The sequence below is a fragment of the Haliaeetus albicilla genome, chromosome 3 (assembly GCF_947461875.1).
Source record: "Haliaeetus albicilla chromosome 3, bHalAlb1.1, whole genome shotgun sequence".
In the NCBI taxonomy this organism is placed as follows: Eukaryota; Metazoa; Chordata; class Aves; order Accipitriformes; family Accipitridae; genus Haliaeetus; species Haliaeetus albicilla.
This window is the reverse complement of record NC_091485.1, coordinates 73,118,336-73,141,439: the sequence shown is the minus strand read 5'-3', so window position 1 is coordinate 73,141,439 and position 23,104 is coordinate 73,118,336. Positions and strand designations below refer to the sequence as shown.

General features: G+C 41.7%; 1 protein-coding gene and 2 long non-coding RNA genes across 5 annotated transcripts in view; 2 read left to right on the top strand and 1 right to left on the bottom strand.

The window, feature by feature from the left end:
- LOC138684612 (uncharacterized) overlaps positions 1–3,353 on the top strand; it is a 62,109-nt gene extending 58,756 nt beyond the window's left edge. The window contains exon 3 of the long non-coding RNA XR_011323864.1: positions 2,978–3,353. This is a non-coding gene — a long non-coding RNA (uncharacterized lncRNA). The remainder of the gene's footprint in view (positions 1–2,977) is intronic.
- A 4,347-nt stretch (positions 3,354–7,700) lies between these two features.
- On the bottom strand, positions 7,701–12,532 carry LOC138684841 (uncharacterized). Its single transcript, XR_011324149.1, has 3 exons — positions 11,859–12,532; positions 11,396–11,492; positions 7,701–8,706 (listed from the first exon to the last, which is right to left on the bottom strand). It is a non-coding gene; the product is annotated as an uncharacterized lncRNA (long non-coding RNA).
- A 2,272-nt stretch (positions 12,533–14,804) lies between these two features.
- The window catches only part of PTK2 (protein tyrosine kinase 2), a 226,218-nt gene continuing 217,918 nt past the window's right edge, over positions 14,805–23,104 (top strand). The window contains exon 1 of one of the 3 annotated variants that reach the window (XM_069780127.1): positions 14,805–15,017. The gene's annotated coding sequence lies outside the window, so the exon portion shown is untranslated. Of the gene's footprint in view, positions 15,018–15,916; positions 15,936–23,104 lie in introns of those variants that run through there. The other 2 variants (XM_069780125.1, XM_069780126.1) reach the window with 2 other exon arrangements.

Below are 23,104 nucleotides of genomic sequence, written 5' to 3'. Positions count from 1 at the left end.
TTCAGAGACCACTATCAATTTAGCTAAACCTGTACCTATAATGTGCTTTGAGTTCTTCAGATGAAACATCACAGAAGTGCAGGTATTATTGAAACACACTGATAGAAGCTGTGGATAAAACAGTCTTTCTGGAAATGACTCTGATGGTCTCGATTGCCCGTATGCAGTATTTGCCCTCTGCAAATTCTGGACTCAAAGGTCTGAATGTGTTTTTTTGTTTAGACATAAAGAAGTGGATCAGCAATGAGAATATTCCTTTATTTTATTAGAAACTGGTGCTTCTATTTAACTCTGAGTGAGAGGAAAAGTAAATAAATGAAAGTAAATCTCAAGGGTTTTGCCTCCCTTATGGCTTCCACAAGTGATATGCATGTTTATGTGCATTTATCTTACAACTTTTCATTACATTTAAGAAAAGTGTATAATGGTTGAGAATCCCAACATGTTTTTTTAAGCCAGACAAGCTCCACAGTCCTGTTCCCAACCCAGCCCCTCAAGAATCTTTACTGATACGGTATGGGGCTGGAGTAAAAAGCAAGGAATGAGAATACTTTAATTGAGTATTAATGTTGAGGACTCAGCATCTTAAAACCCCGGCCCAAAGGACTCTCTTTCATCAGGGAAACTGCAAGCCTGAGAATACTAAGGATGTTAAATGTATCTGCCACAGTGAATGATCCCTGGCCCCTACAGAAGGAAGTGCAAAGCTGTGATATCCTTTGCCCCACCATTGGAAGTGTTCAAGGTCAAGTTGGATGGGGCTTGGAGCAACCTGATGTAGTGAAAGATAGAATCATAGAACAGCTTGGGTTGGAAAGGAGCTTTAAAGGCCATCTAGTCCAGCCCCCCTTGCAATGAGCAGGGACATCTTCAACTAGATCAGGTTGCTCAGAGCCCCGTCCAACCTGACCTTGAATGTTTCCAGGGAAAACCCTGGCAACCACCTCTCTGGGCAACCTGTTCCAGTGTTTCACCACCCTCATCATAAAAAATGTCTTCCTTGTATCTAGTCTAAATCCACCCTCTTTATTTTAAAACCATTACCCATTGTCCTGTTGCAACAGGCCCTACTAAAAAGTCTGTCCCCATCTTTCCCATAAGCTCCCTTTCTGTATCGAAAGGCGGCAATAAGGTCTTCCCGGAGCCTTCTCTTCTCCAGGCTGAACAATCCCAACACTCTCAACCTTTCTTCATAGCGGAGGTGTTCCAGCCCTCTGACCATTTCTGTGGCACTCCTCTGGGCCTGCTTTAAGAGGTCCATGGGTCTTTCTTGTGCTGGGATTCCCAGAGCTGCATGCAGTACTGCAGGTGGGGTCTCACCAGAGCTGAGCAGAGGGAGAGAATCACCTCCCTTGACCTGCTGGCCATGCTTCTTTTGATGCAGCTCTGGATACAGTTGGCTTTCTGATGTCCCTGCCTATGGCAGGGGGGTTGGACTAAATGATCTTTAAAGGTCCCTTCCCACCCAAACCATTCTACAGTTCTATGACATGCATGGTTTTCAGGGCTAAACCCTCTCTAGAGCAGACTGACGCATCTGTTGGGTGCTCTTGGGGCTCTTCCCTGTTGCCATGAGGCCTAACTGAATTTTTTTTGAGGGTGTAAAGCATGTTGGAGGACTGTATAGGACAAAGGGAGATAAACCTATAGAACTGCTTGTACAATCCCCTGTGAGTGGTCTTTGAAGTGCACAAACCCAAACGCTACAGCTAGTTTTTATTTCAGAAGGAAGTATTTGAGTGAATCCCAAAGACAGTTGGGCCTGAACAAACATTTTTGCATTGCAGATGCTCAAGGGAGAGGACCCAAAAGTGAATGGTGAACTAAGCTATTTAAGAGGGTGGAGGCATCTTAAAGGGAGAGAGGGGAATTGGCTGCTGCCTGTAGATACAGAACAGGAGAAAAGAAGGGAAGGGAAGAAAAGGAACTGTTTATCCTAAAGTACAACCTGGGGAAAAAGGCAAACACAACATCACAGACGAACGTGGGGTGGAGACTGAAAGAAGGTTTCTCATCCATGACTAGTTTACTACACACCCTTGAGTAGGACTGGGAAATTAACTGTTTTGTGGTTGAATTTGACCAATTCAGGATCAGCCTCATGCCATGAGTTGGTTGGTGATAGCAGGGCACTGCGCTGATGACTCATGAGCTTCCTTTCAGTCCAAACCTCACTCTTTGCAGGATGGTCCCAATCTAGGTGTTGCCATACTTTTCTCAGGACAGGTCCCCAGGCCTGAGTATTTCCTTTCATAAAAATAATAACGAATGTTAAATAGTAGCACTTATTTTAAAATAAATAATAAACATGAATAAAAGCATAAGATAAAGGGCTTCCTCCTCAGTTGGGATAAATAGGGGCAGTTCTGCTCACTTCTGTGGCCACATTGTGGCAACGAAGGATTTGGTTCAGATAAAATTAATCACCAAAAAAGGACTTGATCTTCTTTCGGACTATGAGTATCATTAGCTCCTTCCTTAGTCTGCTCTTCCAAAATTCTGCTGAACAAGAGAGGAAAAAGGATGAATCATTGCAAAGCTGCAAATATTTGGCCAGTTTAACAGTAGTAAAAGCCATTCTCCTATAGTAATCTCTTCCTCTGTGAGCTCACTTTGGTTTATTTTAGCTCATGAATGAATGTATCAAGTATGTCTCTTGAAATTCAAGACAAATACTTTAATTTAGAATGAAAAAGCAAAATAATGAAAGATTGTTGATCTATGTGCCTAAAAATAAACATCACCAAGCCTGTATTTAAGGACATCAAATACTCCACAGGTGACTTTCCAGTAATTTTAATACTTGACACTACAGCTGCAATGGAAGAAAGAGAACAGAAGCATAATGGACTCTAAAACAGTCCTCATTTATTGTGGTCAATTGTCTAGTATTTGTATTATTTTTACTGAGGGGACATTGTTCAGCACAGTAGCTTAAAAATAACACTACTATTGCTATTGAATTTGTTCTTTTTAGTTTTTGTTTCCTGTGGAGTACTTCTCAGGCAGAGACTGACTGAAGTGGTGCAAGGACTGGATCTATCCACGCAAAAACGAGGGCTGCAAACTTTCTCGTAATTTCCGCTAGATGTAAATAAAACTGCTCCAACTGTTCACCAGCCCTAGAGAAAGGGTGTTCTCTCCACTGCAGGGAAATTACAGATAAACTTGAAATTCCAGAAGCTCTATTGCCAAACTTCATGTAATATTTTATCTAAATGTAATATTTCTATCTTTTCTACATGCACAGCGACACTGCTTTCAAACAGTTCAGTGGTTAAAGCTCTCAGGTACTATATTAAGGCAAGCTTCATAAGGTAGTAATTCTGTGCACAAAACATTGGAAGTTAGTTTTTTTGTAACAGAGTATATTTAGAAAAAGTTAAATAATTGTTTTGAAACTTTTCAACTCAAAAAGAGAAATCCAACTCTAAGGCTGAACACATGCATTTGAGATCAAAATAGCAACAACTGTAAAATAAATAACTAATTTTATTAAAAGATAAAGTTTTGTAAAAGAAGAGTACTAATTTATACCATGATCCAGTGGTACTTAAAAGACACTAGCATGTTGTACTGTATTATGGTTAAAAAAGTTAGCTGCAATTTGTCTTCAACAAAACAAAAACTTCAGAATTAATTAAAAAAATTTATAAGGTCAGTCTCAGCTTTATAACATGGCTAAGTAAAGCTGTGCATGGCTTGTGTTGTGGTTTAACCCCAGCCAGCAACTAAGCACCACACAGCCACTTGCTCACTTCCCCCCCACCCAGTGGGATGGGGGAGGGAATTGGGAAAAAAAAAGTAAAACTCATGAGTTGAGATAAAGACGGTTTAATAGGACAGAAAGGAAGAAAATAATAATGATGATAATAAAATTACAATAATAATAATAATAAAAGAATTTGAATATACAAAACAAGTGATGCACAATGCAGTTGCTCACCTCTCACCAACCGATGCCCAGTTAGTTCCCGTGCAGCGATCCCCCCCAGCCAACTCCCCCCAGTTTATATACTAGACATGACATCACATGGTATGGAATACCCCTTTGGCCAGTTTGGGTCAGCCACCCTGGCTGTGTCCCCTCCCAACTTCTTGTGCCCCTCCAGCCTCCTTGCTGGCTGGGCATGAGAAGCTGAAAAATCCTTGACTTAATAGAAACACTACTTGGCAAGAACTGAAAACTTCAGTGTGTTATCAACATTATTCTGGTACTAAATCCAAAACATAACACTGCACCAGCTACTAGAAAGGAAATTAACTCTATCCCAGCTGAAACCAGGACAGCTTGGCAAACTGAAAATGGAACCAGAAGCCAGGTTCTCTGAAGGGATTTGCTGTAAGTTGTTTCTCTTTCTCTATTGAAAAATTTTGGAAGTCTTTAGAAATCTATTTAGTGTATAACTAGCCATCTAAAACCATGCTAAATTCAAAACTTCTCTAAAATGTACTGTTGTTTTAATTTAGGGTTAATAGCACTACAGTGAAATCCTACTTTCTGCACTAGTTACATGTACTCTTTACATTTACCATATGCATTTTTCCCCTCCCAGTAGCATGTTATAATCATGTGCACATGCATGTAAGAACATTATTGCAATGCACACATTATATGCGTGCACAAACCCAATTATATTATGGCTGTTCGCATAATTGGTCCTTAACAAAGAAAGACAATTGCTTTTCAATGTACTAGAAAGCTTCTAATTATTCTGGAATTCTCACTTCTAAAACATTATAAAGATTAACAGAGCTGGACACTCTTTAACATGTACAGATAACCATATAAAACTAAAGCCTACAAGTGGTCTCTTGCTATAGGAAGGGTAGGAGAAGTATACGTGCCAAGTGGATGTTAATATCTGGAAGAAACGCTGCAAACAGCATACGGCTCTTTGTTTGCCTACCCAGGAATTTCAACTGGTGGCTCTGCAGCTGCTTCCGAGTTTCTGAGCTAGTCACTGGAATACCTTGATATCCTCACTGAGCTTTTTCCCCTTACTAAATCATAACAATGACATAATATATAAATATTTCCAAAATATCATGTTTCCCAGAATATTTACATATGATTTCAATGTGAACTTAAGGAAAACAATATCCTTTGCAGATACTTAGATTTTCCTTGGCATCTGGTTAGAAGCAATGGACTTTATTTCTATTCTTGACATCAACATCTGTGAGTTTCTGTTTTCAGAAAAATTGCAGGGCTCCTCTCCTTACAGCAAAGGGTAACCAATATGTACCTCACAGAAAAGAATTTGCTTTTTAAGCATGAAATCTCTCAAATGTCTTAACGGTCTTTTAATTATATATTTATTCCATATTTTGTTACAAATTTATCGCTTATTTTTATTACATTTTGGTTGCATTAATCTGATTTAAATCATAGTGAAAGACAGCATTGGCGTAGCTAACAGGAGCTTGGAAAATCTCTACACGTGTTGCACCTGCTTGGTACATAAACAAAACAGCTCAGACTGTAACTAGCTTAACATAAACAGATTAAAAAAAAAAAGTCTGAAGCAGGAGCTGATCTAGCAACATCAAAACAAAACAGTAAGGAAATCTTTGCTTCTCCATTACGCACAACTCCAGCCCTTCACTGAAACTGTAGGAGTTTTTTTCTAAGATACAGATAAGAGGGTTGGGAAAACAACAGCTGTATGAAGAAAGAGAAAAAAACCTTGGCTTATACACTTTGTCTTCAATATTCAGGCAGCTTCAACCTCTTTTCTGAACCTCCCGCAATTGTAACTCTCAATATCTTCCCATAGCTATCAAATCACTATGCCTGTTTTACAGGCTAGAACCGGAAGCATCAAAACAAGAAATAACACTAAACCCCACATGAAGTTCAGAGCAGAAAAAAAGACCTAACTCTGCACTGCTTCTTCTAACTTGTAAATTCTTTGCCAGTTAAATATCCTGTATATGTATTATGCTGACACGTAATATTCTTACAAAGTTAATATCGTGATGTGCAAAAAATGTTTCTAAATAAATAACAAGAAATAATCCAGATCTGATTTACAAGCCTCTTTCCCTTCCTGCATACCAACGCAACCAGATAATTTTCTAGAGAGGCGAACATCCATAAGAAAGAAATTTTGACTCTTTTAGAAAGAGACGTCCATAATTTGGTACACTCCTCTCTTGCTGTTCCCGAAGCAGCCTTTATTCAATGCAGTAATTCTTTTATAAAGCTAAGTAATACTTTTTAAACTGGTTCAATAAAAATTAAAACTATTACAGTTTTTTCTTTTTGGGCGGAGAGTAACATTTTCAAGAACAAATTTGGATTAAAAGCTGTGTTAGAGATGATTCAGCTGCTGTCAATTCACTTTTCTATAACTAATAGTGACTTTGATACAAGAGTGTTAGATTGCCACAAAGAACAAAAATCTTTGTGCAAAATGAAATGCATCTGGCTGCGATCTTTCTGTTATAGCAATTGTTTTCAGAATACAGGAACCCAAGAGAAATATTTGTGTTTTTCGGTGCTTGTTACATCAAACTGAAATGGCAGACAACACGAAGATATAGAAGAACACAATTGTTAAGGAATGTGGTCTGTTCTTCAGAGGTTATTGTAAAGTATGAACTCACTCCCACATGTGCCACAATCAACTCATTTAGTCCTCCAGAGCAAAACACACTGATTTAAGTCAAAACCACAGGTCTTCTCTCTTATCTTTTTTTTTTATGTGTGTGCAATATTCTTCCCACAAAGTAAATAAACTCAGGTGTGGTATTGAGGTAGTCAGATACAAAGACACTTCACAGAACGCCTTCAAAAGACGCAAAGCTGTTGTGCCTGTACTGAGAAAACCAGTAGGCAGAACTGTGTATGCACGTGTATGTAACATGGAAAAGAAGACAATACAGAAAAATCTCTCTTTTTCTATACTGCAAATGCATACACACCAATGAATGTCAGCAAGTGTACTGAAGGGATAAAGAACAGGATATTCACATGTTCAACAATTCTGCAAAGAAAGTATTTTCCAGTGCATCACTGTCTTCTAAACATATCTGCTATGATAATTAGCTCCATATTTTGTCCATTGCAGAGGCTCTCTTCAAAAACTTTGTGCAACAGCAGTGTCCTTTCTCTGCAGAATGAGAATAAATGATCAATTTTTAATCAGGCAACTGAAGAGCAAGGACCTGAACTCAAGAAAATTACAATCCTCTTTTATTCCATTTTTATTCCAGTTTTCGAAGCAGCACAGGATGAACAAATTAGAGGAATGACAGAAGCCTTCTACCTCCTGGCTGACTTACTTACTTAAATTTATGAGGTCACTCATTCAGTGGTTCCCAAGTAATGACTTCATGTAGACAGCAGGGACTCTCTATGCAGCGATCGTAAAATGAATTCATCCAGGTCAGCGGTATCTTGCCTATAAGTTAAAGTAACTCTTTTTAACAAGAGGAAAATGTAATGCAAGGGGATTGCCCCTGAAACAGGATACAGGATAGTAAGATTCACCCCACCCCAGAAGTAAGTACTTGTCATGGTTTAAATCCAACTGGTAACAAAGCACCACAAAGCTGCTCACTCACTCCTCTGCCCCAGCCACGGTGGGATGAGGAGAAAATATAAAGGGAGGCTCATGGGTTGAGACAAGGACAGGGAGGGATCACTCACCACTTACGGTCACGGGCAAAAGACAGGCTCAACTTGGGGAAGAAACAAAAACAGTTTAATTTACTACCAATCAAATTGAAACAAGGATAATGAGAAGTAAACCCCAGACCTTAGAACACCTTCCCCCCACCCCTCCCTCCTTCCCAGCTCAACTCCACTCCCGGTTCTCTCTACAGGGAATGGGGGCTGGGGTCGGTTCCTCACACGTTGTCTCTGCCGCTCCTTCCTCCTCAGGGGGAGGACGCCTCACTCATCCCCTGCTCCACCGTGGGATCCCTCCCACAGGAGACAATCCTCCACGAACTTCTCCAACATGGGTCCTTCCCACAGGCTGCAGTTCCTCACAAACTTCCCTGGCGTGGGTCCTTTCCGCGGGCTGATCTTCAATCACAGACTGCTCCAGCATGGGCTTTCCCATGGAGTCATAGCCATCCTGGGAGGCATCTGACTGCTCCGGTGTGGGCTTCTCCACAGCCTGCAAGTGGGCATCTCTTCCACCGCTCACCTCCATCGGCTCGGTATCTGCAGAGGGGTTCCTCTCACATTCCATTCCCCTCACTCACTGCAGGTTCCCCTTCTTAAATCTGTTCTCCCAGAGGTGCTACCACCATCGCTGACTTGGTCGGCCTTGGCCAGAGGCAGGTCCAGACTTGGAGCCAGGGAAGCTTCGAGCAGCTTCTCACAGGAGCTGCCCCTGCAGCCCCTTCCCTGCTACTAAAACCCCCTGCCACACAAACCCATAACAGTGCTAGAACATGTCCTCTTCACCATGTCCCACAGCGCAACACAGCTATCAAAGCCAACAACACCTGGTCCAATGGAGCAATTAGAGCCCCTACCCCCACTCTTTTGTTAGAGAGGAGAGAAAGAGTAAATTTCCAGGGCCACAACTTTAGGGAAGATGAGGAGAACCCTATAACCCAGACAAAAGGCATATGGAACAAGTACAAGTCCTATATGCCACTCCTAAAATCCAAATCAAAGTCTTCATGATTCCGGGACAGGTTCCAAGATGACTGGTCACATTGTCTCGTCAGAACTCCTTCCACCTAGGGTTAAAAATTAGGTTGATAACAAATTTGTAGATACTACAGTTCAATAAGCAGAGACTGGAAAATAAGGAAAACATTAAAAGAATCAATATTCACATATGTTCAAAATCATTCACTGAATATGAGGCTGGTCAGCAATGACCATTAATACCCACAGAAAATAGTTTCCCTACTTGATGTATTTGGTTCTGTGTTTGAAGATAAATCTACAGAAAATTTTTCTCTGATGTCTAAAATGCTATTTAAAGTGTCCAAGAGGATTTTAGAAAGGAGATTTTTTTTTTTTTTTTGCCATTTGCTCAGATGTTGAAAAAAATGTGGAAGAAAAAAAGACATGTTTTCCCAAATGCGGTCATTGTAACCTTTTAAACAATAGGCGTTCAGAACATTAGTTAATCTTATCACAAATGGATAAGGCTCAACACAGTCTTGAAATAAAATAAAGAAGTTAAAATATTCCTTGCCAATCATCCCTGCCCTCCTTGCTAGCTGGACTGATGTCCCATGGGCCCAGTGGAGATCAGGAGGATTAGATCTATACATTCACATCTGACTGCTGTAAGTGTGTTGAAATTTGCATTAAGTACAAGAACTTCTTTGATCAAAACATCGCATACATTTTACACATCAAGGGGCTCTACAGAAAAAGTGTAAGCTTACCAAAGCAGCTGAAGGGATTTTGGGAGCGATTTGACAGAGAACAGAGTGATGACGCTACTGTCACAGTTCCTGCAAAAAGCTGACTTGATCTGATTAATGACAAAGAACCAGAACTGTGTAAGGACAAAATAAAAAAAAAAAAAAGAGAGATTTTTCAATACCAGTTTGACTAAATGAAAATATAAGGACTGTGGGTTGGCTCACAACTGGAAGAGATGAAAAGCTGCATCTCTACGGGGAAAGCCACCAAGTGCACTCCTGGAAGGTAAGCACTGTGGCTCCAACCCTGCCTGTCCCACAAGCTAGCGCCGCCGATAGTGCATACTCCTGAACACCCTCCTTCTCTCTTGAGCCTTTCTGAGAAAAGCGTGCAACACAGCTCAAGGCATCAAAATGGTAGAAAACTACAGAAGGTAAGTCAAAGAATTCAAGCGTTTCTACATGTCCATAAGAACTCCATCCCTTTATGCTGCTTGGTCTTAACAGAATGCAGTTTTAAAACATATGCTTTGGCTCAGCTACAAGTTTGTCTGTGGTTTGGTTGGAAAAAAAAAAAAAGAAAAAAAAGAAAAAAAGTTGATTTCTATCATGGAAGCCAAAATAAAATGAGAAGAAAATAATCTCTGATGGGAAGAACAGCCCTTTAGGATAGATCATGAATTTTACTTCCCATGCCACCACACTATGGCTCCATCTAAGAGTCTCTTGACTCTCTTGTCCTTTTGTACCAACAGGACAGAAAATTAATCTCTCCTCTTTCCTTTTAATTTCCATTTCTTACTTGGAACCAGTCTAACTAAGCCAGTGTGGGACCTTTCTTTTCTTTCTAGAGATCAAAGCTACCAGTCAGGACAGAGATTTTGTTTGATTTTCTAGAAAGATAAATAAACTTCTGTGTCCCATTCTCCCACCTAGTCACCATAGGTAAGGGGGTCTGTGTTACCATTAGGGTAGCAATGCTGCAAAAACACATCAGAAAATGAAGCAGCAGTATTGGGAGTGTTCCCTTGCTGCCATGTTTGTTTTCAGCCAGTTATATCCAGAAAAAAATTGCCTTGTTTTTGTTTTGTTTTGGGTTTTTTGTTTCCCACTGGGAAATCTAGGACGTTATTACCCTGCCTCTAATTAACACATTAACATTTGCTTTGGAGGTCTTAGTTAATAACAGCAACGCATCAAGTGGGTCCCCCAGCTGCTAATTAGTTTTTTTCCACACCAAATTTTCTACCTGAAATTTCCTTCCTGATCCTGTGTAATTTTGCTGATTTCCCTTGGAGTTTTTCTTAAGAATTTGTGTTTTGTCTTGTTTTGTTTTAATAAATAAGAAAAACCTCCACTGGTGACTTTCCATTCAGCTTCTACTCTAGACACTGCCCAGAAATGCTAATATAATTGCCTTTTATTTTTTTTTAAATCCAGAGAGAAGCAGAGAAGTGCATATTAACATTATTAACATTTTGGTGCTTTTAATAGTTCGAGTCTGTACCTTCTAACCATGAGGCTGCACTACCACTGTGCCCCTAATTGCCTTAACATTCATCCTCCATCTGTGTGGCATTATTCACTGTTAAATGTAGGACCTGATCCCTCAAGGTAACCCGTGCCGCTGACCCTAGTGACTAAATATGACGACTCCCACTTGAGAAAAACTTGCAGCATCGGGTTTGCAGCAGATTGTAACTCTCATAAGATGGGCATTGTCATTTTATTTCTATCTACTTATAAAATAGGTATTTACTATATACTTTTCCCTCACCAGTGTCAGAGTACTATGTAGACTCCTTATGTATGCAGTTGAAGACTTCTTCATCTGAGGTTGATTTAAATGATTTAAAAAAAAAAATTCCTCTTACGATGAAGAATGTTACTGTGTATTTTGTGAAATATTAAACATCTTGCCATTTTCTCCCTTTTCCCAAATCCCCCTGCATTTCATTGTCTTGTCACAGCTTGAAGTAGCCCTGCAGTTTGGAGCTACCTGTGTCTCATAAGCCTGATTACTCTGGTTGCTTTAATGAATATTTACCATCCTGCAGAAAAGCTGAAGATGCCTGTCTGCAGCTGTGCTCCAAAACACCGGAAAGAACCAGTTCTCTTCAGAGCCATTACCTCCGGCTCTGTCACTTAATAAAAGAAAAGACAATACATGCTACGCTATAATGAAGTTTCGTACCTTTTTGTTTATACCAACGCAACACAGGTTTAATAACCACTGTAAATTGAATGAGATAATGGCATGGACTGGACAAATACTACCATTAGTATTAAACTGAATTTCTTACCTCTCTATTAATCATTTGATAATAAATTATGGGGGATAGCCTTTTTTCCACCCACCAACAACCTCTGTGTACACAGAGCAGGCAAGAAAATTATTTTACTTTTCTGCACAAGTTCTCAAGAATCAGAAGAAAACAAGAATCTTAGAAGACAAAGGTGCAAGTCACAACTTATAAAAGTTTAGCTATGTAAAGATTTAGGCTAATTACCTAGCCTCTCCCGCAGTCAATTGAGAAAAAACGGGGTAATTAGAGAGCGATTCATTGTATTCTCAATAGGTAGGATGGATGAGCTTCTGGAAGCGCCTTTCTCATAGGCCATTAGTTTGGATGAGACCCTGAAGTTGGAGGGGAAAAGAATGCACCTACAGACAGAGCAAAGATTTGAATCTGGATGCCTTATAGTTCCCACAGAAGCCATGACTATCATCCTACTCGTGTCTCATGAGTTTCTGCTGAAACTATCATTTTTGGATAATCATGCAACTTTTCATTGGACATCAACACAGGTACCCTCTCCTACCTGAGAGGTTGAATCACTAGCTTTTTTGGAACACCCTCTACATTTGACTAAAAATTGCATTCTGTAATGTGAGAAAGATTTCCCAGCAAGTGTTTTATCAAAATCAGTATGTTGCTGAAGGCTTCTGTTTTTACAAGCATTTTGCTGATGAAAGAAACAAACATGAAAAATTCTCACCAGGACCTGAAACAGAGACTTTTCAGGAATTGCTACAAACGTCAATTTGGTAATTATTTTGGGCTTGCTTTCATCCCGTTAAAACCAATGGGAAAGCTCCCAAGGACTTCAGACAGCATATTTCTTTTCCATACCAAAAAGTGTAACTACTAAAAGATTGAGCAGAAATACAAGAATCAGATTTACAGTTCTACCATTGCTCTGGCTTTCCTCTGTCTCTTCCATAAATCACCCACATATCTCTTAATAATTTTTCTATCTGTAAAATAGAGAGAATTGGTACATTGATGTTGCCCAGAGAACCTGCAGAGGATAAAGTTATAAAAACACAGGAATAGTAATTATTTATTAAAGCCAAGACATTTTAAAAGATACCTAAACAAAGAATGTTTATTAAACCTGTATATAAAATCAATAGGATATACTACACATGACAGAAAGTAGGTATTGCTATTATCTTGTATGCACAGGATATAGCCCTGGAGAGGAGCTATTTGCTTTCAGGCCTGTTCATCCAGTGAATAAGGTGTGAATTTGGCAACTCAAATACTATCTCAGCTTTCCAGTGTAAAAAAATGGGGATAACTCTGTTCTTCACAAGTTTGCTCAGAGGCTAGAGCACTTCTTTGACATCTTTGGATGAAGGCTGCGATAAAGGAGAAATGGCTAATAACTGGGATCAAATGCTTGGAAGGGTCATTTAGCGCAATTCCCTGCTATTGCTAACAACCATATCATAAAAATTTATGAAGCTCCATTTTCCCTTTCATTTTCTCTTTCCAGTATTTATACCACCTCTTCCTTGTATATTTACCAGAAAATATACTCTTGTTTTACTCATGCATTTCCGTCCATTTTTACTATCCCAGTCCTCAAGAGCATTCAATTTTTCCTGTGTGTTACTGTGAACATCCTCTTTATTGATGTCTCCCAACTTTCTGTCATCAGTAATTTTAATTAGCGCATTTCTGCCTTTTCTGGCAAGAGCATCAATAGCGATCCCAAGACCAATAATTATAAAATAACTGAAATCATTCTTCCTTCCTTCCTTCCTTCATTTCTGCATAGTGGTCCAGCTTTAGTAGAAAGGATAGAGCGTATTTGCTATCCTGTCTAGCCTACAGCCTGCTGGTTAAAGGACTGTCTCCTCTAATGGCCAAGAATTTCAATAAAAGATGAATAGGAATACCGTACTGCTGTTTAAAAGAGTGTTTCTAGGACTTATTTTGATATGGTGCTCAATGCATTTGTATCATGTCCAGAGCTTACCTGATGGATTGGCTCCTGTAGGGGCTTGGGACATTTTAGGTGGGATTGACCTGAAAAACTGTATTTACAGTCTAGCTGCCTACTTGTTTATCATGTCTCCCGTGTGTTTCCTTATAGTGCTTGGAAAACTAATAAACATAGATAATAAGTTCAAGGGTGTGACTTGTCTTACCCTAAAGTAAACTACCCATGTTTGTTCAGATGAATAACATTCCAAATGCCATTGACTATATTGATTAGTCCTCCATCAACTGCATTGCACCTAAACCAAAGCGAAACGCATCCTACTTTCGTTTCCCAGAGGCACCGCCAACTTCCAGAGGTGGAGGTTCGTGAGTTGCTCGGGGTCAGGGTGCCTGGGGCACGCAGAAGGGCAAGAACCGAGTCCAACTGCCACTAGAGGTTCAGTGAAAGATTAACAGGGACTTTCAAAACGACTGTTTCAGACTTGTGTTATTAACTATACTGACTTTTAAAATGACTATTTCAGACTTATGTTATTAACTGTACTCAGTGACTGACAAGCACTGTGGTCATGTATAAGTAAACATGCAAGGGTTTGCTTGAAAGAGAATATCCCGGTCTTGAAACAAGACAACAATCGTGCCAACCGGTGCCACCGTGGAAATGAAGCAAGGCCAGAGATCCCAGAAAAGGCCACGGAGCGAGTTTGTCTGAGGCGTTTTCACGCCTCCAGGCAGCTGGGATGCCCGGTCACAGACGAACAGGGACACACGAGGACGCGAGCCGGAGAGCCACTTCTGAAAAGCGGAGCGAAGACAAGGGGTTAAACATCCTCCCTCCCCGATCTAACCCCCCCGCCCCGGCCCTTCAAGATCTGCGTTGCCTCGGGGAAGGAGGAAGGGGAAGAGCCCTTCAGGCCGGCGAAAAGACGGGACGCTCCCCGCCGCCATCGCCGCGGCCGCCCCTCACAGGATGGCGAGGCGGCGGGGACGAACGGCTCGCGCCACCTGAGGCCCGCACGCCGCGCCTGCGCAGGCGGGACGGGGCGGCTCCCCCCCCTCCCCCTCCTCCTCCTCCCCGGTTTGAGGGGCGGCAGCCTGACCCCCCCTCCCTTCCATCCCCCGCAGCCATGTTAGTGTGGGGAGCGAACCAGGCGGGGAGGGAGGGAGAGGGCAGCCACGCATCCCATGGTGCAGCGCGCCGGGAGGGCGGGGGAGCGGCCTGGAGTGGCCGGGGCGGGTAGGCAGGCGGGCAGGCAGCTGCCCGCGCCGCCGCGCAGACCCACCTACAGCGGGGCGGCGGGCGGGCGGCCTCTGCAGCCGGCGCTGGCGGGACAAGTCCGCCGCTATCTCCTCGCCTCGCCTCAGCTCGCCGCGGTCCCTCCGCCCGCCGGGGACTGACTGGCCGGCCGGAGGCGGCTGCTGCCCCGCAGCGCGGTGAGTGCTGGCGGCGAGGGGCTGCCTGAGGAGGAGGAGGAGGGGACGGAAGGGGCTGGGGGGACACACACACACAGGCGGAGTGAGGTGCAGCGGCCCCAACGACACTAACTTACGTAATGGGGGGGGGGGAAGAGAGGGGGGTGATGGAAAGGTGTGTGTGAGGGCAGCGGCTTCTTCCGTGTGTGGTGTGTCCCCCCCCGGCTCGGCGGCCCCGTCTCCTCAGGGGAAGAGCCGCCCGTTTCTTCTGTATCCCTCGGGAGGGGCTGCCTCGGACGCTGGGGAGGGGGCACGGGAGACACACCGCGCCACCCCCCCGCACGGGGCACGCGTGTGTTCACACGTACACGCACACACGCCGTGGGTGCCCGCGCCCGGAGCGGGGGGGGGGTGAAGCCTCCCACGGCTGTGAGGGCAGCCCGCGGCCGGGATGCGAGCGAAGGGCTCCGGCCGGCCGAGGGGAGAAGGCGGCGGGTACGGGGGGGGGGCGGGTTGGGGGTCCGGGCAAGAGCCGCTTCCTTCCGAGCCCCGTTGCGGGGGGACGGGCGGGATGGGAAGGGAACGGGAGAAGGAAAGGCTGCGGGGAGAGGTCATCTGGTGCACCGCCTGCCCCTTCCCCCTCCGCCTTCCCGGGGAGAAGCCGGCCGCCCCCCTCCGCCCTGCCCGCCCGGGAGGCTCGGCCGGCGGCCGGCCCCCCCCCCCCCCCCCCCGCTCCCTGGGGCCGGGGCGGCCGCGCCGGTCCGGTCCCACCGGATGTGGCGGGAGGCGGTGAGGTGCTGGCGGCTCGGCGAGGCGGAGCGGGACGGTCCGTAAAGTAAACAAAGGGAAAGGGAAGGGAGGAGGAGGAGGAGGAGGTGTCCCCCTCGCTGCCGGAGCCGGGCTGCCTGGCTTTGCCCCTTCCTCTTTCCAGGCGTGCGGGTAAATCTGTGGTTTGCCTCTTAGAGCTTGGGTGGGAGGGCAGGGGAAGTGATTGAGGTTTCTTCTTTCTGCGGGTGTTGGGGTTTTTGGGGGGGTTGGTTTTGGGTTTTGGGGGTGTTTTTTTGTTTTTGTTTTTTTGTTGTTGTTGCTGTTGGTTCTGTTACTGCGCTTGCTGGAGAGTGGGATTGTGTGATCGTGTAACCCAGAGGGAAGCAGGGGCAGCTCTTTGGTCACATACGCGTTTTAACCCGGGGATAGCCTCCTAAATCTGTAGCGGGGAAGGGGGAGCAAGTGTTCCTCAGGGTGGCTTTTGATCGACCGGGCTGGTGCCGCAGAAGTTGGATTAGATAGAGGAGCTTTTGCACTTCTTGAAGAAATCTGATACTCTTTTTTCGGTTGTAACCCCGATTTTGGAGTATGGTGAGAATTGTACTTCTGCAGCTGTAACAGAGTATCTTTCTCCTCAAATCCCTGGGACTAATTTTGAAGTGTATGCTGTATATTGCCAATTTTCACATCCATTCTCTTTTTCAAACCTCTTCTACTCAGATGATGCTTTTTTGGAACAAGGGGTAGTCTTTCTCTTTGATTTCCGTGGTGTGGTGCTGGTTTTTTTTTTTTTTTTTCCTGGCTGAAAGACTGTTCACTATATTGTTTCTATGTTAGTTGACTTGCAGTCAGTCTTATTGAAGTGCTCTGAAAGCAGAGTGTATCCTGTTGGCCCTAGCACTCTTGCAGTGTCAGCCTGCAGCTCAGTTTTTGGCAGTTTGAGTAGGATAATAGCAGTGCTGTAGTAAATGTGTTGAACAAAAAGTTCATTTGAAAGGAGAAACACTTGGGGATTCATATTGAAGTATTTACTGTAAATGTTAGCTTAAAAGTGAAGTGGTATTGCAGTGTCCCTTAAAAATTCAGACTCCTTTTGGCCTTTGGTTGTTTAGTATCTTTTTTTTCCCCCCTTTGTTAATTGGAAAAGTCCCACATTCCTCAAAGCTAATCTGCCTTTATCATCTCTGATTTTATTAAATCTGAGTAAGGTCAAGAGCATAACTGGATCGGGGCCAGAAAATATTAAATGTTACATAGTTATTTGGAACAGCTTGTTACCTTACTGATGTTGTCCATGTCTAAAATTCCACCACTTCTTCTTTCACCACCTGGCTCAGTTTTTGTGACCTCTGAAATCAGGCTATTATCCTACCTTGTATCTTTGTTGGAACACCTTTGCCCGAATGGTGTGATTTGCAGATGGGGGCCACAGCCTTTGGATTCCTTAAAGCAAGGTTTATGGCTGAGATTCTGTAAAGAATGTGTATGTGTACCTTTGAGATTGGAGCCTATGCAGTAAATTTAACGGACCTAAAATCTGAGGTACTGTTAACAAAAGAAACAAAAAAACAACCCCAAAAGAGGGAGGAGACACTAGTTGCTGGGAAACATTTTCTCTTACAGGACTGTAAACTCTACAGGCTATTCAACAAGAGAAAAACTTGTTCTGAAATTAATTTGTCTTTTGTGCAATTATGTCCTAAATCCAGTTTTTGTAGAACATGGCTTGGATTGATGTTTGTGTTGGTTGACCTTTTATTTTGTGGGAAGGTTAAAACATACACATAAAAGGAAGATGGCATAGTACTTATTTGTCAAAAGCTTTAAGCTTTATTTGGCCTCAGCCTTAGGTATTATTAAAAGTACTAAGCATGTGTAGTTGACATAGCAATCAACTAGCAATGTATTGGAGTACTTAATCCAGAAATGACTATTCTTAGAATAGCACTCTTGTGTCTTGAATGTGTAATTTACTGAAATAGCTTTAAAAATTGTTTCAACATCTAGATATCTAGTGATCTAACTGTGCTTCAAAGTATGTTACATATTGTAGAAAGGTTTGGTGTTTTTTTTTTTAAATATAATGGTTTACCACATGATGACTAATAGTTGAACGGGGGAATCTTGGTTTTGTAAATTCCACCAAGCTAATAGATATTTGGGGGGATGATAGGAGAGAAAAGCAGGAGTGCTTTTTGGAGATTAAGTAGTAAACCAGGTGGCTTTGGTGGTTTAGGAGATTGTCTTCTATATTTTAATGCATCTATAAATGCGGTGGGTTTTTTTCAGTGAGAGGGTAACTCAAGAAACAAGAAGTTATTTCTTGCCATTTGTATAACAAAATGATCTTTTTTTCATCCCCTGGTAAGCATTGCCATGTGTAGCAGTACGGTCTTTTGGATGATATAACATTAATACTAACAATACAGGCTATTCCCATTCCTTTTGTATCTCTTTAAGATTTGTGGAAGAATCTTTTTCAGTCTGACAGAGAACTTTCTGTGTTCTCGAAGCACAGTTTTGAAGTACATTGTGTTGCTGGTTGTTCTTAAGTATTTGTATGTGTATTCACCTACAGGTTTTTGACAGCTACATGCATTGGTGTTTAAACAATAGTCATGTTTTGCAGAATATTGGTAACTGTAAGTAGGTTGTAATTTTGCTGTAAAATCTGTACATTCAAATCTTGTGTTTTTAGTCTTGCATGATATTTTTGTCTTAAATTGAATGTTTGTAGCTTTACATTTGATGTAAATTATTGCATAAAGTGCCTCTGTATTCTCACATTCTGGACAAATTTCAATAAATTGGTAGAAGGTATTTAAAAAGGACACTCTTATGCTAGAATTCATACCCAAGATCTTTTTTTTTTCTCGTGTGCTACAACTACCACTCTGGGATGCTAGCAGTGAAGGCATGGGTTTTAGCTGTTTCTTACCAGTAAGCTTTTGAGTCCTCATTTCAGACAGCTGTCAGTGAAAACTCAGGTGTGTGACTAATATTTAGCTCCATCAGATGTGGTTTCCAGACCAAATCTGTTTTTCCTTTCATCTTGTGTTTCAAGTACCATTGCTGAGTAATATGAAAACATGGATATATTGACTTAATTTCTTGAAAAGGTTTTAATTAGAGGTCAGGATTTTTAAAAATGCAACAAACATCCCTACTGTATCACTTTGAGCTCTTGTATGGAATGATAGCAGAAATGGTTTAGGAACACTCTAAAACTCTAATTTTGAATGTACTTATTTAGCACCTGAACTACAGTGATTCTTGTCTCCCTGAATGGTAACTTCTACAGGATAGTTATTTTGTACTAGAAGTTGTCTCTCATTTTTTTTTTATGTGTTTGAAAAAAACCCTAGAACTTAATGCACTTTAATGCAAGATTAGAGTTTGTAAATTGTTAGCCATTTCCAGTGAGTCTCTTCATTTGTATACAACTGCCCCTTAGGAACCTCGGAAGTCCTGTGTGTTGTACCACTGTGTTCTATGAATGTGGTTTATTGTGTCAGAAAGACGTGAAATTGAAAGAATGGGAAATTAAATGGAAAATGTGATATCCAGATAGATATCTGGTTTTAAATAGTCTTTTTGGTGTAGGAGGGGAAGAACTTCTGTGGAGATGATCAAGTAGATCTTTCTAAAAGCTCTTGTTTTTCAAGTCCTGCTCTCCGTGTTCAGGCAGTGGTTGATGGCTAATCAGATGAACTGTTGAAGGAAGTGGCTATTTAGGGATTGAACAGTTTAAAAACCTGCAGATTTTGTGTTGTAGGCTTAAATTTTTATTTTCCCTTTCCCATTCCTTTGTAGCTTTGTGTTCTTTCTACCACAGAAGCTTACTAAGGTAGGAGTTTGTTGCTGGCTCAGCATTTAGTGTTCCTGACAGTGGGATGCAAGTCTTGCAGCTGAGGGGACTTTGAGTGTTAGGTCTTCATGAATGGAAAATGATTAAAAAAAACCCCAAAACCAACTGCACTCCACCCCCCCCAAAAATAAATCAAACCAGCCAAAGCACAAAAAACTTCAGATGGCTTGATCTGATTTTCTCTATTTGTATTAAAGCAGACACAAGAGAGACAGTTGTGATTACCCAGGTGTGTTGTGCTGAAAGGTGTATGAACTACTAAAATTTGCAAGGGAACATTTTGAAAGCTATGTCAGAAGGATGTGTTGTTAGAGGGTGTTGACACAGGGAATCATGTATATGAAAAAATAGTTTCAGAGATGGCAGGAGAACCACAGAAACTGAATGCTCTCTGCTCTGACAGTACTTGAAATCTGGAGATGCAGATCACTAGCGGTGTCAGTGATGTGTAGAGTAGGAAGAAGTTGGAGAATAGTTTCTGAAATCCAGTTTACAAGGTTTGAATGCAATTTTTGTCTAGTAAAAATCAGAATGGAAGAGGTAAATAACAGCAGCGGAAGGCAACAGGCTTTGTTAGAGAACATCTGATGATTTGCTTGCATCAGTGTTAATTGTGGGTACATCTAAATTTTCTTCAGATCTGCAGCAGTCCACAGCTGAACTGGTAGAACTCTCCTGTATTGGATTTCCTTTGTCCCCTATGACTTCAAGACTTTTTTTTCTGCCTTCTAACTCTCTGCATTGGTCCTCTGCCTGTTTTTTATCGTGTTCAGTGTGGAAAGGGCATACAGAAAAAGTTCAAGCAGTTTCTGTTAGCTTCCTATTGCACCGAAGAATTACTTGAATTACTTTTTTTTTTTTGTTTCTGGAAAGGGGAACTGACAAGCACTCAAGTCGGTTTCATTTTGCTGCAGGGTTCCAACTTTATCATAGAGTATAATGTAGGTCAGTTTAGAGCTTAATCTTTAAGATTAATCTTGACCCTTTCCCTGCCCATGGCACTGTAATTTAACTGATTTTAAGACCCTGGACCTAATTTCCTTCCTTATGACCAAAAGTGTATAAGCAAAACTTGTGTATCAGTTGTCCTGGAGACAGTAATGGGAGATTACATGTTCTTTGCCACTGCTGCTGTTCTAGGTATGTTGATGAACAATAGATTTAGAAGCATTTAGACAGTGTAGGACTGTAAGGACAAGAGTCCTTAAATGAGGCACTTCTCATTGCCTTTGCAGAGATTGTAGTGGTAGAGCTGAAACTGTTCTTACTGTTTGGGACAGTAAGAAAGAGGTCAGAGGGCTCTACTGGCTGCTAACTACTCCTGTTTCCTGCTGCCATGCTTCGGGGTTTTCATTGTTTACCCACACATGAAAATGTGCAATTCCTGCTTTTGTTTTATTTTGTTTTGGGGGAGGGGAGAGGGAGCAGACCATCTGAGGCTATGAAGTATCGTTGGAAGGCAAAGATAATTTTTCCTTCAGTCCCATTGAAGTTCCTGGGAAGGATTTGAAGCAGCAGCTGATTTTTTTTATTATTTTTTTTTTTTTAATATGGGAAGGAGGAGCTGCTACTCTTTCCTGTTTTCTTGCTGCTGGGATAGCAAATAATTTGATTGCAAGGGGGTAGCAGAAGTCTAGTTTAGCAGAAGCTCAGAATGAGCTAAATGATATGTTTTGCAGGTCTGAATGCACCTCTTTAACCATGTACCTAGCTTTTTTCCCAGGCCTTTCTTAACGCTGCAAGGAGTGTTTGCTGATATAATCCATGGGATGTACAATAGCCAGTAAGGTCTCTGGTCCATCAACATTTGATACTTAATTTCCTAGCATTGCCTTCAAGATTACTGCTACTGAAGGTACTAGTAAGAGACTTACAAATCCCAATGTCTGAGTTATACCCTGTGGTGGTGGAGATTTATATCAATCAATATCAGTTTCATCCTTCTGTTGTAGGTTTTATGTTCAGTGTGAATGCTGAGGCAAGTTTGTCCTCAGTAATACTCTGTAGCATTGAGATTCAGAAATTCTGTGATCTTTAAAAGAGAATTTCCTCTTACTGATTTTAGGCAGTCTTTTAAATTCTTTGTCTATGAAGATAGCGTGAAAGCATAAAATCTACTGCCATTTTCTTATTTTCACATAGGTATCTGTTCTTGATTTCCTTTTTTGGACTAGGTAGTTGCAATCTTTCTGTCTGTTGAGGGAAAAATTGTCTATGTTCTGGTTTAGAATACTGAAGGTTTTGTTGCCCACTTTTTTCAAGTAAAGGTTGAAAGAAAGGAGAAAAATAAAGTTAGTGTTTAAAAGAGTACAGTTCCTTTTTATTTTTGGTTAGTTAACTGAGCTGTTTACCACCCCCACCTCCCCCGCTATTTCTAATACACTTTTCTTCAAGCAGAAATTCCTTTTGCTGGTGGCTGAATGGTCTTGTAGTTCTTTTATGCCTGCTTATACTTCAGGTTTTAACAGTCTCCTCCTTTATCCCCTTTGCTGCTTTACTGATGCTCTTCTGTAGTGGAAGCTGTTTAAAGGTAGAGATACTTCTTTGTAATTGATTTTCCAGTCTAGGCAGCAGCACACAAAAGTAACGTGTAACAGGTACCTTCATAGTTCAGTTGTTTGAACTAACTCTTTGTAAAGACTTAAACTCCATACTTTAGTTGTGTATTGGTCCTTATCTCCCTTTCTTCACCCTTTCCCCAGCAAGTTCCAGAACTTGATGGAGGTATTCTTGTATTTTTGCCAGTGCCTAGGACCTCTTGTGTCTGATACCACTGCTTTTGTTAACCAGTGGTGGAAAGAGATAGGAAACACTGCTGCAACTGCAGAATTGAGAGTCGAGAGGCAAGAATTTTTTCTACCTCTTCTGTGGCTTGTTTTTTTCCTTTTGATGGCTGAACTAATTTAACTGCTGGGCTGTTGTTTATCCCCCTTTAAAATAAGGACAGTGCTTTGCTCAGGCTTTGTCCACTGGCACATAAACACATGGCAATTCTGAAGTGCTTTCAGTAGAGGGGTTTGAAGTACCCCTCAAGAAACGTAGAAACTATGATGTTGGATCAAAGTTATTCATTTAAGGTGCCATCTGACTGCTTGGAATGAACCTTGGTATGGCCATTGCAATTAATTCATGTTTGTCAGTGTACTTGTTAACCTTTCACGATGCCTGACTCAGAACTGCATTTGCATTTACTAAATAAAATGCACTTGCATTTTATTTTATGAGTAGGGGGAAAAAAAGCTGATTGATAATATGTATGTAAAAAATGCACATCCCAAGTGATGAGCCACAAGTTGGAGGGTTTTAATCTCTAAGTCCCGTTTTTAATTGTATTGAAGACTGTTTAATTTTGTTACATTTTTAACTAGTTTTCCATTGCCAGCCTTCACCCAGGAGACCTTTACACACTTCTGACATGTAAGGGTCTTGCTTGCAGTGAAGCTCTTTGCAAATGTTACAAATTACAGTTCCT